The sequence below is a fragment of the Oryctolagus cuniculus genome, chromosome 6 (genome assembly GCF_964237555.1).
Source record: "Oryctolagus cuniculus chromosome 6, mOryCun1.1, whole genome shotgun sequence".
Taxonomy (NCBI): domain Eukaryota; kingdom Metazoa; phylum Chordata; class Mammalia; order Lagomorpha; family Leporidae; genus Oryctolagus; species Oryctolagus cuniculus.
In genome coordinates, this window is record NC_091437.1 from 139,411,551 (window position 1) to 139,431,114 (window position 19,564).

Here is a 19,564-nt window from a genome sequence, read left to right on the forward strand (position 1 = left end):
TCTCCCATGGGGTGCAGGGCCCACACACTTGGGCCATTCTCCACTGCACTCCCTGGCCACAGCAGAGAGCTGGCCTGGAAGAGGGGCAACCGGGACAGAATCCGGCGCCCTGACCGGGACTAGAACCTGGTGTGCCGGCGCTGCAAGGTGGAGGATTAGTCTAGTGAGCCGCGGCGCCGGCCGGTTGTATTTCTGTCGACAGTTTATTTATCATCCCTATTTCTTGATCAGAATAATTTTAATTTATTTTTCATCATAATATGTGAAATTTTTTAAGAAGATGTATTTATTTATTGTGGCCAGTGCTGTGGCGTAATGGGTAAAGCCGCCGCCTGCAGTGTTGGCATCCCATGTGGGTGCTGATTCAAAAGGTGGAGTTACAGAGAGGCAAAGGCAGAGACAGAACCCTCCATCTGCTGATTCACTCCCCAGATGGCCACAGGGCCAGAGCTGAGCTGATCCGAAGACAGGAGCCAGGAGTTTCTTCCTGGTCTCCATTTCGAGTTCAGGGGCCCCATGTCTGGGCCAGTTTCTACTGCTTTCCCAGTCCACAGGAGAGAGCAGGATTGGAATTGTAGCAGCAGGGACTCATACTGGTGCCCATATGGGATGCTGGCACTGTGGGTGGCAGCTTTACCTGCTACACCACAGTGCAGGCACCTGTGAAAAATGTTAGAGACTCTAATGTTGTCATTCGCCTATCTAATTTTTCTAGTGAGAAGTCAGCCTCTCACAGAAGATTAGAAGTATACTTTATCCAATAAAGGTTTGAACTGACACACATGGTTCACATCTTTCAAGTCTCTGTCTATATCTGATTCACATCTTCTGCAAGCTCTCCAGGAATCATAAATGAAAGCTCTTTGGAATTAATAGAACCACTTTCTTTTCACTGTAAAGCTACTTAAAGTCCACTGTCCTTTTGAGAAAATTCTGCATAGCTGTTTAACTTCTTGCTCTGCAGAGTTTAAGAATTAAAGAAAAATATCAGGAGAGGAAACCATAAATAGTGGATATCTTTTCTCTCTTGATCACCTTGGGAACAAGGTATCATTCTTGCCAGTTCCATGAGTTTACCAAAAGCAATGTCAGATTTTCTTTGTTTAACTATCATCATTTCTCTTCATTCTTGGCTTTTTGCCCTGTTGCAAGAATCAGCAAAAGCCCTGAAGGCAAATGTAGCTTGAATGAAGTCTTCCTTTCCCTCCGAGGTCTGTGTCCCTGCAATCTTGATTTTTGGGGTCACTCTGTCATATGAAGGAACTTGAATAGTTCATGGAAAAGTGAAGTCGAAAGATAATGTACAGTTTTCAATGAACTTTGCATGACCCTTTATATTTTTAAGTCTGATTTCTAAATTGCCTTAAGCTATTCCATCTTATGTGAACAAGAAGCCGAGCATTCCACTGACTCTATCCCTTCTCCCAAATGTGAACAGGTATTCTTACATGCTTCAAAGGCCTCATTTTGTAGATTCTGACAACAGCAAAATATACACAGGCATTGGTACTTGTACAGCAATGCTTTGGCAACCATGTGTATGTAAGAGTGTAACTCTAAAAAGAGGAAGTAAAATGATTGCTACGCTAAGGATTACACCGCTAGATTATAAAATTGTTGCTGGATTTTCTGCTAACCATGCTAAGTCTGTTTAAACAAGTCACTCCTTGTAAAGTCAGTTAATATAAATTAATGGCCCCAATATGAATATTCTTTAGGACTCTGCTTATGGGTTTTCAACATAAGATTTCTAATTCAACCCTAAGAAAAAATTCATACAAATATCCAGTTAAAATATGCAATTTGAATTCTACTTATTGCTTTCTCTATAAAAGAAGTAAATGTGTGTTCTTAAAAACAATCTAGGGTCGGCGCCACAGCTCACTAGGCTAATCCTCTGCCTTGAGGCGCTGGCACACCGGGCTCTAGTTCCGGTCGGGGCGCCGGATTCTGTCCCGGTTGTCCCTCTTCCAGGCCAGCTCTCTGTTGTGGCTAGGAAGTGCAGAGGAGGATGGCCTGAGTACTTAGGCCCTACACCCCATGGGAGACCAGGATAAGTACCTGGCTCCTGCCATCGGATCAGTGCGGTGGGCCGGCCACAGTGCGTCGGCCGCGGCAGCCATTGGAGGGTGAACCAACGGCAAAAGGAAGACCTTTCTCTCTGTTTCTCTCTCTCACTATCCACTCTGCCTGTCAAAAAAAAAAAAAAAAAAAAAAAAAAAAATTCTAAAAACTACCTTCTAAAAATTATGTGGACCAAAGAATTAAAAAAAATATTAGAGCCACTTCAGTAGAAGTAACAATGAAAAATTGAATCTCATTGTAATTTGATAGTCCCTATCATGGATTAATAAAAAGAAATAGAAGCAACTATAATAAAGTGAACTGGGTAATCCCACTGACTTTACACCATCTCAATGTTGCTCTAATCGAAAGGAGACTAGGAATTAAAAGCATGTAGAAGCCAATTCTTAGTGCCTTTTCCTGAGAAAGGAAAGCTGGCAACATTTGATGGTAGATGAAGTTGCTCTGAAGATGGATATAATTCGGGAAGAGTTTTCTTTTTAGCAAAAAATAAAATTTCTCTTATCTAATATGATCAGAGCATGTAATAGGTTATTGAAACCAAAATTGGGTATAAGGTATAAATTAGATAGATTGAATATAAGAAATGAAAATTGAAATTTTAAACATTAAATTATATTCAATAATGAAACTGTTGATGAGTGGCCTAGTAGTCATAGTTTAATGAGTAGCTGAAATCATCATTTTCCAGTATAAGCCACACCTATAATTCATTACTGTGGTGGAATGAGAAGGCCATGCCAAGATGGCCCCTGGCAACAGAAACTGCCTGGCAACAGGCTGTGATTGGATGGCTTCGGAAACTTCCTGGCAACAGGGTGTGATTGGTTAGGGCATAGACCGTGCCTTGACCGGATTGGCTGCCTTGGCTATATAAGCTGCCATAGCAACTGAAATAAACAAGTCTGCAGGCTGCTTGCCTCAGGCCTGCTTTCACCTGACTCCTGGGGTCTGTGTGGTGACTCCGCGCCTCTTGCCCCCACCATGCTCCTCATCTCAGAAATGAATCCACAGCAACACATTACCTATAATTTGATAATTCAATTTCTTTAAGGTCGAGGACATATGTATAGGTATTGCCAAAACAAACTTTGCAGAATATTTGTAAATGTATGCACTTTCCTAGGTTGAGATCAAATTTTAGTTGTGTGAATATATAAAGATTTCTTGTTTTTAAAGATTTTATTTATTGAGAGGTAGAGTTAAAGACAAAGGAAAAGAAGAGACAAAACTCTTCTATTTGCTGGTTTTCTCCCCAAATAGCTGCAATGGCCAGACCTTGGCCAATCAGAAGCCAGCAGCCAGGAACTTCTTCCAGGCCTCTCACATGGATTCAAGGGCCCAAAGACTTGGACCATCTTGCACTGCTTTTCCAGGCCTTAGCAGGGAGCTGAATCAGGTGCGAAGTAGCCAGGACTAGAACAGGTGCCTATATGGGATATAGGTGCTGCAGGCAGATGCTGTAGCCCACTATACCACAGCAATGGCCCCTATATCATGATTTTTTTGGAAAGCACTCAATTATTAGCCTTTAAAATTGACAAGATTTTTCACATTGAGTTCTCTTTGTAATGTGATCTTTAATTAAAATCAATAATTATAATATGAAATATACTTTACAAAATATACCACAGAATTAAAAAAAAAAGTCTCAACAAATATTCATGAAACTCGTGTGACAGTGTACACCATCATGAAATTTTTCAACAAGCTGTATGTGTGCTAAGGAATACTCAGTGCTTTTCTGTGGTTCCAGCTGTCCTGAAGTGTTTGGTGAAGGTAACGATGTAAAGGAATGGACCACTCGATTCCAAGGGACAATTATTTGAAGATGTGGCAACATCACTGGACTGTACTGATTGAGAGGATTTGGTGTAGGGATAGAAGGAAAAGGAACTTTAACAGGTTAGGAATGCAGGGAAAATTCCCATGTATACTTTGCTTGCAAATGTTTAAAAACTTATAAGCTTCCCTTTGTTCTAAACATGGAATGTATATTATAACTAGGATTTCTATTTTATCATATTATATAACGGGGTTTAATTTGGCCCCTGTATGTCATTTACTTTTTAAGTTAGGCTGAAACCCATTAGCTTGGCAAAACTCGTGTATGTGTGTGTGTGTGTGTGTGTGTGTGTGTGTTTAAAGATTTATTTATTTGAGAGGCAAGGAGAGAAGTCATCCGTCCTCTGGTTCATTCTCCATATGGCTGTAATGGCGGGGCTGGGTTGATCCAAAGCCAGGAGCCAGGACTTCCTCTGATTCTCCCACATGAGTACAGCAGTCCAAGCACTTGAGTTCCTCCTTTGCTTTCCCAGGCCATTAGCAGAGAGTTGGATTATAAACAGAACAGCCAGGACTCAAACCAGTGCCATATGGCACGCTGATGCCACACATGGGAGCTTAACCTACTATGCCACAGCGCCTGCCCCTGTGGGTGCGCTTTAATAAACGTTTTAAATATAACTGATAATAGAAAACTCCAGGAATACTAGTTGGTAAAATGATGCAAGAAATTGAGGAATTCCAGGGACTGGCATTGCAGCAAAGTAGGTTAAGCTGCTGTCTGTGACTCTGGCATCACAGAGCACCTGTTCCAGGCCCAGATGCCCCACTTTCTATCCAGCTCTCTGGAGATGTGTCTGGGAAAGCAGTAGAGGGTTGCCTAAGTTCTTGGACTTCTGAGCGCACATGCAAGACTCAGATGGAATTCCTGGCTCCTGGGTTCAGCTTTGCCCAGCCCCAACTGCTGCAGCTGTTTGGGGAGTGAACTAGCAGACAAAAGATTCTCTCTCTCTCTCTCTCTCTCTCTCTCTCTCTCTGTGTGTGTGTGTGTGTTTGTGTGTGTGCACACTGCGTGTGTGTAGTTCTCCATCCCTTTCTTTATTTCCTTTCAAATAAATAAGGTATTTTTTTTAAAAAAAAGAATATTAGAAATTCCATTACATCAGAAAATTGAGGAAGAAAAAAAACTTCTAGAAAAGAATGCTATGGATGATGGGATCCAGAATGAATATAAACATCCTTTAAATTCTGAACACTGAAGACAAATATTAGCAGAATACTAAAGCAAACTGCAAGGGGAGAAAACTGTATTACTTAAAGGGTAACTGCTGATTTAGCAGAAACACCGGACTTCAGCACACAGCGAAATGTAATCATCAAAGAGGCAAGATTTAAATATAAACATTAAGAGGCAGTATTTTAAAAAGAGAATATATTCAAAATTTAGAATTCTATATCTAGAGAAATATTATTTAAACATGAAAGTGAAATAAAATACTTCTGATTGAAGAAGTTTGTCTTCCCAAAAGAAACACTAAAGGAGTAGATACTTGGCACAGAGATTACTCTGTGACTTCAGACAGCAGCATTCCAAGGCACAGTCCCAGAGTTCAAGTGCCAGCCCCGTCGCTGATTTCAGGTTCTTGCTAAATCTCATCCTGGGAAATAGCAGATCATGGTCAAAGTCCTTGGATCCTTGCCACTTACATGGGATACTTGGATTGCGTTCTCGATTTCTTGCATCCACCTGTTCTATTTCCCGCTTCCGTGGATATTTGGGAAATCAGCCAATACAGAGAAGATCTCTGTCTCTTTGCCTTTCAAATAAAATGAAAATAAATAAAAATATATAAGTAAATACTAAAGAAATATCCTTAGATTGAAAAATAATATAAGAGATGGCAAGAGGAAGTACAATATTAAGTAAACATAAAACGGCCAGTGCCATGGCTCACTTGGCTAATCCTCTGCCTGTGGCGCCGGCACCCTGGGTTCTAGGCCCAGTTGGGGCACCGGGTACTAGTCCCGGTTGTTCCTCTTCCAGTCCAGCTCTCCACTGTGGCCTGGGAAGGCAGTGGAGGATGGCCCAAGTGCTTAGGGCCCTGCACCTGCATGGGAGACCTGGAGGAAGCACCCAGTCCCTGGCTTCAGATCAGTGCAGCGCCGGCCATGACGGCCATTTGGGGAGTGAACCAACGGAAGGAAGACCTTTCTCTCTCTCTCTCTCTCTCTCTCACTCTCTCTCACTGTGTAACTCTGCCTGTCAAAAAAAAAAAAAAAAAAGATACATCAGGCAAATAATAAACATGAGAACACTGAAAGCCTGAAAAAGCAAGAAACAAAATAGAGAAAGATGGACTTTCCATCTATCTGAAAGGCAACTAGCATATTAATAACTTTAAAAGTGTATAAAGCGAAAGCTGACAGAAGCGAAGGAAGAATCAGGCAGTCTTACAATATTATGGGTGAATCTGTTTCCCCAATATTTTTAAAACGTGCCATAGTCTAAGTAGATGTGCCCTCCAAAATCATTTTGCTGGAGGACAAGCCCCAAGGTGTTGCCATTAGAAGGGTTAGAAGGGTTGGAGGCCTTCGGAGGTGTTGAGCTTTGCCTTCATGGATGAGCTTATTACTCATGTGAAACAGGCCTCACGGGTCTCCCTTGCCTCTACCATGTGACAAAAGGCACCACCTACCCGGACTGAGCCCTCCCCAGACACCGAATCTATTGGCACCTTGATCTTTGAGTTTGCAGCATGCAGAATAAACTTCTGCATGAGTTTATGGCATGAGCAATACACTTCTGTTGTTTATCAATTTCCAAGTGATAGGTAGTTTGTTACAGCAGCCCTAAGAAACTAAGTCCCTCTGCCTCTGAGCACCCCGAGTGATTTTCCTCTCACTCCACAGGAAAGCTGAACTCTTCACTGTGATACCTGAGCTCTGTGGAGCATCACATTCCCTCGTACTCGGATGCACACCTGCCTATCTTGCTGTAGGACCTGCAGTGCCATCACAGCCTGTTTCAAGGGTTTGGATTTGCCCATGTCTTCTCCCTGGGAAATGACCTTTTTTCCAGATACGTGCCAGGGCTGTGAACTCTTCTCCCTTGGCCTCTGAATCTCAGGTTCCAGTGAGGCTTTCTCTGACCAGCAAATTAAAACATTGACTGTGTCATTCAGCATTCTTAATCTTCTTTCATCCTGATTTTACTGAATTTTACTCTTCATTATCAGGCATCCTCCCTTAGTTGGCTCCTCTCTGAGTCTCTCTTTATATATATTTATATATAAATATAAATATATATATATATATAAAATGGCATGCAAGTGTTCTGGGGTGGGGAGATTTATATCCTCAGTGATGAAAAATAGTGTTTGTCATTGAATGAAAAATTAACAGTATTTCTCTAATCCAGATAAATATCCACGTACCCTATAGGCAAACGAAACACAGGTTAGAAAAATCTAGGAAATAACTTGCAAAGACTCAATTGGTTGGAAGGAAACATTTTGATTCATGATAATGGTCTCATTTATGTCAGAGAGAACTGTGAGCTGAAAAGATTTGCCTAAGCCGTGAGGGTGAGTGACAGCACACACCAGTCTGTAGCTTCTCCACTTCATAGCTGTGGCCGCCCAAGGCTGCAGGCTCACTGCAGTTTTCTGTTTTTACTGATGAAGAATTAAAAAAAAAATGCCAATGTTTAAAAATTGGCAGATTTCTCCTAAGAATCTAAATACTAGCTTTCCAGCTTCTCTTGAAATGTTGGAGCATTTAGTAAACAGGATTTGTGTTTTCCATGTGTTCACAAGCCTGCTTTTCCCACTGACCATATCCTACTGACCAGTCTGATTTTTGCAAACTTGAACTCCTCTCTGAATTTTTTGAATATATCTCTATCTAAAATTTTTGAGTCTGTTAATTTTGGCATGATGGAGAAAAGTTAATTAGTGTTACTGGAAATAAATTTAAATAGCACTGTGATTCAAAAGCTCTTCTCCATGTATATTATGAATTAAATATTCATACACCTCCACTTAAATGTACTTTATATATTTCTCCAAATGAAACATTGCTACCTCCAAAGATCACCTGGAGAAATAATACATCAGTCATTTATATTATAAATTAATACATAGATGTTTTATCATATAATAAAGATAGGCTTTGTTAAGTATGTTTCTATTAGAGATGGGAAAATGCTAGCTTGCTTGCATTGAATTTCAGATACAATGGAGGAAGTTAAAGCCATTCAAATTGAGAGAGAGTAGTTTTGGTTAGTCAAAGAAATGTACCTTCCTATACAAGTATACGCAGTTTCAAGAGCTTTAAAAGAAGGGTATTAGAAGGTGGAAGAGATGTATCAGGGGAAAGATGGGGAGATATTTATGTTCAGTTTCACCTATCTGTATGGTTTTACAGCTTGTACTTGGTGCACAGTGCTCAAGACATACTGCTGAATTAATCTTACCTGACACAAGGTTGCATTCCTATTTCAAATGCTACAGGCAGAGTTCTAAGAAAAATACGTATTTTTGTATCTAAATTACTTATATCAATCTTCATCCACTGCTTAATTGTTGGTATTATCAAAAATATGTACAGTCTGCTTGGTTATGGGTTCTAAACTAGGTTATGATGTGCGTTTTTTGTGAAAATAGCAATTAAAGAGAAACCAAACCATTACCATATTTCCCCCTGTTTTAATGATGTTGTAAATAAATTTCTGTGGTTGTTGTGTTTTTCGTTATTACCCACACAGCCTCCTACGTGTTCAGATTCATTTCTTGGTGGCATGCTGGTGATTGAACACAGAGTTGCTTACTAAAATAAATGTGCTGACGGGACATATGGGCCCATCTTTCTTCCAGCTAATTTAGTGTTTTTCCTTTAATGTCTGCATAATATTTTGATTTTCTAAACAGTATAACTGGCCCTGAAAATTACCAGTTTTGAAAGATTATATTCCTCATGTTCAATGCTCCTGTTATCATCTGTCATGTTGGATGATGTCTTCCTCTCCTGCATTAGGAAGATTCAATATGACATTCATATTCAGGCCACTGCAGCTTAAAGTCTGAAATATTATCTTTTTTATATTTTTCTCTTTATACCTTTTTCAAGAGAAAATCACTTACCTTAGGGCATAACAAACTTCTTCCAGAGGAAGGAGTTCTTCCAGCTGCAGGTGGTAGGCTTAGGATCATGATGGCATAATACACGACACCTGAGTACAAAATAACACTCTCATCTTTAAAGCAAAAGCCTGTTTGTTTTCCACAATAAAATACTGCCTCTCCTAAACTTATAATTACTTAAGGTATTTCTAAAATTTCATTGAAATGGTTTGGGAAAAGATCAGTAGGCTTTAATTGTGAAGATATTTTCATTTTAAGTCCCTGTCAAATATTTGGTGTGAAATGTTACTAGTCACTCTGAGATTGTTGTAAATGTACAGGGGTTGAAAAGGCAATACATTCTGGGGCCAGGGCTGTGGCGTAGCGGGTTAAAGCCCTGGCCTGAAGCGCCAGCATCCTATATGCACACCAGTTCTAGTCCCGGCTGCTCCACTTCACATCCAGCTCTCTGCTATGGCCTGGGAAAGCAGTAGAAGTCCTTGGGCCCCTGCACCCATGCGGGAGACCCAGAAAAAGCTTTTGGCTCCTAGCCTCAGAAGGGCTCATCTCCAGCCATTGCAGTCATCTGGGGAATGAACCAGCAGATGGAAGACCTCTCTCTATGTCTCTACCTCTCTCTGTAATTCGATCTTTCAAATAAATAAAATAAATATTTAAAAAAAGGCAACATATTCTCTAGTAGGAGAGAATGCTTCATGTACAGTGCCTGAAATGCTAATTCCTCTAACTCCTTGTGCAGTATCTTTTCATGTTTTTTTATTGCTGCTCTGGTTTGCTTTTAGGTGTGAGTGTGTGTGTGTGTGTGTGTTTAGTTTTTCATAGTTAGGGCTGGAAAAACTAGGAGAATGTCCTTTTTTAAAGATATACCTATTTATTATTTATTCAAACCCAAAGTGAAAGAGAGAGCTATCTTCATCTGCTAGGTCATTCCTCAAATGCCAGTAATAGCCAGGAGCCAGGACCTCTATCTGGGTGTGATGTGAGTAGCAGGGGCCCTACTTACTAAGCCTTCATCTACTGTTATCCCAGATGCATTAGCAGGATACAGGTATGGAAGCAGAGTAATCTGTACTTGAATCCGCTTTCATATGAGATGCAAGCATTACAAGTGGAGGCTTAACCTTTGGCTCCACAAATGCTGGCCTCTAGGAACACATTCTTAAATTTGCTAGACCCATTGTTAGATTCCAGATATAAGTGTTTGAAGTGCAGAATGTGATGGAATGAGAGAAACATAAATTATGCCACATGATGACTTTGTTGCTTTTATTCTGACATAGAATTCTAATTAGTGCTTTTAATTGACAAATACTCTGATTTCAGATATAATCATGAAATCTGTGGAAAGCCCAGGAAATCACATAGCAAATATTAGATATGGACACACTGAAAAAATCTAGTTGAGAATTTTCATAAAAAGTGAAGAATTTGTGTAAAACATGTTTTCATTTAATCATTTATTCACTCGTTTATTCATTACACAAGTGTTATGTTGGAGTACAAAACTGGACTGCTTGAGTTGAAATCTCATATTGGCAATGTATTAGCCATTTACTTGTGAAGTTGGCCATATTAAACTCATTATAGGGTATGAGACTCCTAATTCAGAGGTCTTTGATAATAATTTTCAAATGTTCTGGGAAAATATAGCATGTGCAAAAAATGATTATCCTGATTTTTAGTTGAGAACTAAAAATTAAATGTACTTCATTGATCTGAGAAAATATCAGTTGGATCATTACATTTTGAGATAATTAAGTGAACGTGAAAGAAGGATATTCCAGGAAGCAGCGACTGGATATGTGAAGTCTCATGGGCAGCAGATTCAAGTCAAGGGCATCTAATGGATGAGTTTAAATGAGAAGGAAGGGCACCAAGATGGCGCAGGAAATAAAGGATGATAAAGGCAGGCAAAACACAAGGGCTGCTGTGGAATCTGCAAAGATGCTGACTGAGTCCTTGGCAGTCGTTTAGCAGGACAGTAACATGATTTAATTTGCATTACAGGAAATGATGGGAATACTCTGAATGGATGCAAACACGGAAAGTGAAGAGGTAAGTGACAGCTGTCGGGAGGATTTTGCAATAACCCAGGTGAGATGGATATTGATCTGTACTGAACAAAGCTGTGAGAAGACAATGTTTCTGCTAAAATAATCAACCTGATGCAACACCATGAAGTTAGGTGGGTGTGAAAATAGTTGGGAATGGCACCTATGGGTGTTGGCTAACCGTTCAGGAGAGTATTTCTGAGTGAAAGGATGTCTGATTTTAGTTAGGCTGAGTCTTATTGCCTGGTCTGTTAGACTTTTAGAAGTCACACATTCACACACACACACACACATACATACCCAAATGACCCAGGAACTTTCAATCACAGCCATTCTAGGATAAAACATTTTAAAATTGTAACTGTGAATGTGGATCCACCAGAGAGAAGTTAACTGTATCTAAAAGGAGTATCAGGAGAATAAGGGAAACATAGTAGGCACAGCTAGAAATTTTGAAAATAGCCTCTTCTAGGAAAATAGAAATGCAGGAGTGACATTTCAGGACAGTTTCATTGACATATTGCAGTGTACATAGTGGAAACCTTTTCCTGTTGAAGACAGTATTTAATGCTATATGATATAACTGCTTCATAAGGTATGTATAATATTGTGTCATCTTTGTTAAGATATTTTTGTGTATATGTACAGTGGGACACATGGATTTTATGTATAAATATTAGCAATGGCTTTTCTTGTGTAGGTTAATTTGTTCTGGCAACTTTTTTGAAGTATTTTATTATGTTTAATATACTTCCATTGTTATGGAAATTATAAATTATTTATTAAAATTGCTGTTTATGAAGGAACAATGATGATTAAAAACAAAATCCAGACACTAAGGGATCTTTTAAGACAATAGGCATACAATAGTGCTTATATGTTAAAAAAAAAAAAAAAAACTGGAGAGAAGAAGCTGAAAGCATGTTGAGAAAGAGCAATCAGGGAAATAGCATCTCATTGCTGAGATGAGAGTGAGGACAAGATCCAATGGCAGGGTTGGCGGCATGGAAAGACCAGCCTTGGAGAGGAAGATATTCGTTCCTTGCGGGACACAGGGGAACTGAGGACTGCAGAGGCTGATGTTTGCAGATATGTAGTTCACATACTGTGAGCCACATTGATTTTTTTAATTAATGGCACCTAAATTAAATGATAGCATGCTAATGTAGAAATTCTTAGCTATTTAAGATGTTGGTAAATTCACATTAAACTAGGTTAGTTCACTTACGTAGGAGGCAAGTAGATAAAATGAATATATACCTAAAGCAGGAAATAAAAAAATGAGGAGTAAAATAATTAGTAGAGATTATTTTAAAAATTTATTAAAAATTAGAAAACAATGTGTCTTGGCCCCCATAAATCAAAGACACATTGATATGGGGTTGACTTCAGCTGATCGCCTTTCCTTTTCTAATGTCTGAGAAACAACCACTAAATACTTTGGAAAACCTCAGATATGCTTTTCTGAGGGTGCTCACTTTTCTAGTGTATGGTGACTCCAGGTAATAGAAATACAACCACCTAATATCTTTTCATTTATATTTACATAGATAATGTTCTAATTGAAAAAAAGCTTCCTGTTTACATAAATAGTGTCAATTGGATAATTTGCTGAATAAAAATCATGAATATAAATATGATCATCCTTTTCAAGTTATGCTTGTCTTCTTTTCATAGTTTTTTTTTTTTTTTTACTGTGCTGATATTTAGCTAAATAAGATTTCAAACAATAGCATTGTGAAACCAGCACAAATTACTACAGAATTCATTTTGTCAAAACAATGTGGTTTTTAAAATATTAAGCTAGTATTTAACAGTTATACGTTTGGAAATGAATGGAGCCATTGCATTGTTCTCCTTAGTCTTTTGTATTATCAGAATAAATTGTTCTCTACCTTCACTTTTGGATGCACAGTCTGTGGGTTATGATATTTTAGATAGATTATATGAATTTGAAGGAACCAGAACATTGAAAAGAAATAATTTTTGCCAGTCTGTTGTTACCTTCAGGAAAATATTTAAGTATTTTCTCAGTTTTCTGCCATAGTAAGAGAGCATTGAACTTGTATATTTTTTTTTTATCTTTTATTTAATGAATATAAATTTCCAAAGTACGACTCATGGGTTACAATGGCTTCCCCCCCCATACCGTCCCTCCCACCCACAACCCTCCCCTTTCCCACTCCCTCTCCCCTTCCATTCACATCAAGATTCATTTTCGATTATCTTAATATACAGAAGATCAGCTTAGTATACCTTAAGTAAGTATTTCAACAGTTTGCTCCCACACAGAAACATAAAGTGAAAAATAATAGATGATTTTTTTAAAATGATGATGAAATCAGATCAGACCTATTGTCATGTTTAATCCCAGTGAGAGTCAAGTTGGGAATTGAAAATTTCTTTCTTTTTTTTTTTTTGTTTTTTTTTTTTTGTTTGTTTTTTTTTTTTTACAGAAGATCAGTTTAGTGTACATTAAGTAAAGATTTCAGTCGTTTGCACCCCCATAGAAACACAAAGTGAAATATACTGTTTGAGTACTCGTTATAGCATTAAGCCTCAGTGTACAGCACGTTAAGGACCGAGATCCTACATGAGGAGTAAGTGCACAGTGACTCCTGTTGTTGACTTTACCAATTGACACTCCTGTTTATGGCATCAGTAATCTCCCTATGCACCAGTTATGAGTTTCCAAGGCTATGGAAGCCCCTTGAGTTCTCCGACTCTTATCTTGTTTAGACACGGTCATAGTCAAAGTGGAGGTTCTCTCCTCCCTTCAGAGAAAGGCACCTCCCTCTTTGAAGACCTGTTCTTTCCACTGGGATCTCACTCACAGAGATCTTTTTGCCAGAGTGTCTTGGCTTTCCATGCCTGAAATACTCTCATGGGCTTTTCAGCCAGATCCGAGTGCCTTTAGGGCTGATTCTGAGGCCAGAGTGCTATTTAGGACATCCGCCATTCTATGAGTCTGCTGAGTATCTCACTTCCCATGTTGGATCACTCTCCCCTTTATTTATTCTATCGGTTGGTGTTAGCAGATACTAGACTTGTTTATGTGCTCCCTTTGACTCTTAGTCCTTGCATTATGATCAATTGTGAACTGAAATTGATCACTTGGAGTAGTGAGATGGCATTGGCACATGCCACCTTGATGGGATTGAATTGGAATCCCCTGGTATGTTTCCAACTCTACCAATTAGGGCAAGTCAGCCCGAGCATGTCCCAAATTATACATCTCTTCCCTCTCTTATTCCCACTCTTATGTTTAACAGGGATCACATTTCGGTTAATTTTTAACACTTAAGAATAACTGTGTGATAATTACAGAATTAAACCAGTCATATTAAGTAGAACAGACAAAAAAAATACTATGAGGGATAATGTATTAAGTTGTCCATTAGCAGTCAGAGCTATGCTGATCAAGTCACCATTTCTCATAGTGTCCATTTCACTTCAGGAGGTTTCCTTTTTGGTGTTGAGTCAGTTGTCACCGATCAGGGAGAACATATGGTATTTGTCCCTTTGGGACTGGCTTACTTCACTCAGCATGATGTGTTCCAGATTCCTCCATTTTGTTGCAAATGACTGGATTTCGTTGTTTCTTACTGCGGTATAGTACTCTAAAGAATACATATCCCATAATTTCTTTATCCAGTCTACCGTTGATGGGCATTTAGGTTGGTTCCAGGTCTTGGCTATTGTGAATTGTGCTGCAATAAACATTAGGGTGCAGACCGCTTTTTTCTTTATCAATTTAAACTCCTTTGGGTAAATTCCAAGGAGTGGGATGGCTGGGTCGAATGGTAGGGTTATATTCAGGTTTCTGAGGAATCTCCAGACTGATTTCCATAGTGGCTTGACCAGTTTGCATTTCCACCAACAGTGGGTTAGTGTCCCTTTTTCCCCACATCCTCGCCAGCATCTGTTGTTGGTAGATTTCTGTATGTGAGCCATTCTAACCGGGGTGAGGTGAAACCTCATTGTGGTTTTGATTTGCATTTCCCTGATTGCTAGTGACCTTGAATATTTTTTCATGTGCCTGTTGGCCATTTGGATTTCCTCTTTTGAAAAATGTCTATTGAAGTCCTTGGCCCATCTCTTAAGTGGGTTGTTGGTTTTGTTTTTGTGGAGTTTCTTGATCTCTTTGTAGATTCTGGTTATTAACCCTTTATCTGTTGCATAGTTTGCAAATATTTTTTCCCATTCTGTCGGTTGTCTCTTCACTCTCCTGACTGTTTCTTTTGCAGTACAGAAACTTCTCAATTTGATGCAATCCCAATAGTTGATTTTGGCTTTGACTGTCTGTGCCTCCCGGGTCTTTTCCAGAAATTCTTTGCCTGTGCCAATATCTTGAAGGGTTTCTCCAATGTTCTCTAATAACTTAATGGTGTCAGGACGAAGATTTAGGTCTTTAATCCACGTTGAGTGGATTTTTGTGTAAGGTGTAAGGTAGGGGTCTTGCTTCATGCTTCTGCACGTGGAAATCCAGTTTTCCCAGCACCATTTATTGAATAGACTGTCCTTGCTCCAGGAATTAGTTTTAGATCCTTGATCAAATATAAGTTGGCTGTAGATGTTTGGGTTGATTTCTGGTGTTTCAATTCTGTTCCATTGGTCTATCCATCTGTTTCTGTACCAGTACCATGCTGTTTTGATTACAACTGCCCTGTAGTATGTCCTGAAGTCTGGTATTGTGATGCCTCCGGCTTTGTTTTTGTTGTACAAGATTGCTTTAGCTATTCGAGGTCTCTTGTGCCTCCATATGAATTTCAGCATCATTTTTTCTAGATCTGCGAAGAATGTCTTTGGTATCTTGATTGGGATTGCATTGAATCTATAAATTGCTTTTGGGAGAATGGACATTTTGATGATGTTGATTCTTCCAATCCATGAGCATGGAAGATTTTTCCATTTTTTGGTATCCTCTTCTATTTCTTTCTTTAAGGTTTTGTAATTTTCATCGTAGAGATCTTTAACGTCCTTGGTTAAGTTTATTCCAAGGTATTTGATTGTTTTTGTAGCTATTGTGAATGGGATTGACCTTAGCAGCTCTTTCTCAGTCATGGCATTGCTTGTGTATACAAAGGCTGTTGATTTTTGTGCATTGATTTTATATCCTGCCACTTTGCCAAACTCCTCTATGAGTTCCAATAGTCTCTTAGTAGAGTTCTTTGGATCCTCTAAGTACAGAATCATATCGTCTGCAAAGAGGGATAGTTTGACTTCTTCCTTCTTGATTTGTATTCCTTTGATTTCTTTTTCTTGTCTGATGGCTCTGGCTAAAACTTCCAGAACTATGTTAAATAGCAGTGGTGAGAGTGGGCATCCCTGCCTGGTGCCAGATTTCAGTGGAAATGCTTCCAACTTTTCCCCATTCAATAGGATGCTGGCTGTGGGTTTTTTATAAATTGCTTTGATTATATTGAGGAATGTTCCTTCTATACCCAATTTGCTTAGAGTTTTCATCATGAAAGGGTGTTGAATTTTATCAAATGCTTTCTCTGCATCAATTGAGATAATCATATGGTTTTTCTTCTGCAGTCTGTTAATGTGGTGAATCACATTGATTGATTTGCGAATGTTGAACCATCCCTGCATACCAGGGATGAATCCCACTTGGTCTGGGTGGATGATTTTCCTGATGTGTTGTTGTATTCTATTGGCCAGAATTTTATTGAGGATTTTTGCGTCTATGTTCATCAGGGATATTGGTCTGTAATTTTCTTTCAGTGCTGCATCTTTCTCTGGCTTAGGGATTAAGGTGATGCTGGCTTCATAGAAAGAATTTGGGAGGATTCCCTCTTTTTCGATTGTTCTGAATAGTTTGAGAAGAAATGGGATTAGTTCTTCTTTAAATGACTGGTAGAATTCAGCGGTGAATCCATCTGGTCCTGGGCTTTTCTTTGTTGGGAGGGCCTTTATTACTGTTTCAATTTCTGTTTCAGTTATGGGTCTATTTAGGTTTTCGATGTCTTCATGGTTCAATTTAGGTAGGTTGCATGTGTCCAGGAATCTATCCATTTCTGATAGGTTTTCCTGTTTGCTGGCATACAGGTCCTTGTAGTAATTTCTGATGATTCTTTTTATTTCTGTGGTGTCTGTTGTTACGTTTCCTTTTTCATCTCTGATTTTATTGATTTGGGTCTTTTCTCTTCTTTTTTTAGTTAGTTGGGCCAATGGGGTGTCAATTTTGTTTATTTTTTCAAAAAACCAGCTTCTCGCTTGGCTGATTTTTTGTAATGTTTTTTTGGATTCAATCCTATTAATTTCTTCTCTGGTTTTAATTATTTCTCTTCTCCTACTAGATTTGGGTTTGGTTTGCTGCAGTTTTTCTAGGTCCTTGAGGTGCGCTGAAAGCTCATTTATTGGGTACCTTTCCAATTTCTTGGTATAGGCACCTATTGCTATAAATTTGCCTCTCAATACTGCTTTTGCTGTATCCCATAAGTTTTGATATGTTGTGTTGTTGTCTTCATTTACTTCCAGAAAGTTTTTGATTTCTCTTTTGATATCTTGAATGACCCAGTGTTCATTCAGGAGCATGTTGTTCAGTCTCCATGTGTTTGCATACTTTCTGGGGTTTCCTGAGTTGCTAATTTCCAGCTTCATCCCGCTGTGGTCTGAGAAGCTGCAGGGTATGATTCTAATTCTTTTAAATTTGCTGAGACTTGCTTTATGGCCTAGTATGTGGTCAATCCTAGAGAAGGTTCCATGCGCTGCTGAGAAGAATGTGAAGTCTGTAGATGTAGGGTTGAAAGTTCTGTATATATCTGTTAGATCCATTTGGGCTATAGTGTCATTTAAATCTGCTGTTTCCTTGTTGATCTTCTGTCCGGATGATCTGTCTATTTCTGAGAGTGGAGTATTGAAGTCCCCCAGTACTATTGTATTGGAATCTAAATCTCCCTTTAAGTCCCTTAACATATCTTTTAAATAGACCGGTGCCCTGTAATTAGGTGCATATACATTTATAATAGTTACATTTTCCTGTTGAATTGAACCCTTAATCATTATATAGTGTCCCTCTTTGTCTCTCTTAACAGTTTTTGTATTAAAGTTTATTTTGTCTGATATTAATATGGCTACACCTGCTTTTTTTTGGTTTCTGTTGGCATGGAATATCTTTTTCCAACCTTTCACTTTCAGTCTGCATGCCTCTTTGTTAGAGAGATGTGTTTCTTGTAGGCAACAAATAGTTGGGTTGTGTTCTGTGAGCCAGTCAGCTAAACGGTGTCTTTTAACTGAAGAATTCAGACCATTAATGTTCAATGTGACTATTGATACGTAGTGACTTTGCCCTGCCATTTTCCCGGAAATATTTTCTAGTATATGCTTTGAGCTTCCCATGCTCTTTTACTGGTAGGTGTTCTTCCCTTCCCTTCTTTCATATTGATGGCCGTGTTTCTGTGTTTCTGAGTGTAGCACATCTTTAAGTATCTTTTGCAGGGCCGGACGAGTGGCCACAAAGTCTTTCAATTTCTGTTTGCTATGAAAGGTCTTTATTTCACCTTCATTCACAAATGAGAGCTTGGCAGGATATAATATTCTGGGCTGGCAATTTTTCTCTCTTAGCACCTGTGCTATGTCTCGCCATTCCCTCCTAGCTTGTAGGGTTTCTGATGAGAAGTCAGCTGTGAGTCTGATTGGAGATCCTCTGAGAGTAATCTGATGTTTCTCTCTTGCACATTTTAGGATCTTTTCTTTATGTTTCACTGTGGTAAGTTTAATTACCATGTGTCGTGGTGAGGATCTCTTTTGGTCATGTTTATTGGGGGTTCTATGAGCTTCCTGTACTAGGATATCTCTGTCCTTCTCCAAACCTGGAAAGTTCTCTGCTAGTATCTCACTAAAAAGGCCTTCCAATCCTTTCTCTCTCTCCATGCCTTCAGGAACTCCTAGAACTCGAATGTTGGTTTTTTTGATAGTATCCTGTAGATTCCCAACAATATTTTTTAGGTTTCTAATTTCCTCTTCTTTTCTTTGGTTTGACTGTATGTTTTCCTGTGCTCTATCTTCTAAGTCCGATATTCTCTCTTCTGCTTCACCCATTCTGTTTTTAAGGCTTTCTAATGTGTTTGTCATTTGATCTATTGAGCTCTTCATTTCATTTTGATTTCTCTTCACTATCACACTTTCCTGTTCTACTAGTTTCTGAGTTTCATTTTGACTCTTCCTTAAAATTTCGTTTTCACGAGAGAGATTTTCAATCTTGTCCATTAAGGATTTCTGTAGTTCAAGGATTTGCTTTTGAAAACTTCTAAATGTTCTTATCATAAATTTTTTGAAATCTGTATCTTGCATTTCTTCTATCTCATCATCTTCATACTCTTGGCTTGGGGTGTTTTGCTTATTTGGAGGCATCATAGTGTCATCGTTGATCTTGCTCCCTCTATTTCTGTGTTTGTTACTCGGCATAGTTAATTCTTCTTGTGTCACTGTGCGTTTTTTTTTTTTTCTTTTCTTTTCTTTTTTTTTTATTTATACTGTGTCTGTGTTAAGTGG

General features: G+C 38.8%; 1 long non-coding RNA gene across 1 annotated transcript in view; it reads left to right on the top strand.

Annotated features, from left to right (window-relative positions):
- The window catches only part of LOC127490755 (uncharacterized), a 303,307-nt gene that overhangs the window by 209,049 nt on the left and 74,694 nt on the right, over positions 1 to 19,564 (top strand). Inside the window, exon 2 of the long non-coding RNA XR_011389509.1 lies at positions 11,019 to 11,066. This is a non-coding gene — a long non-coding RNA (uncharacterized lncRNA). The remainder of the gene's footprint in view (positions 1 to 11,018; positions 11,067 to 19,564) is intronic.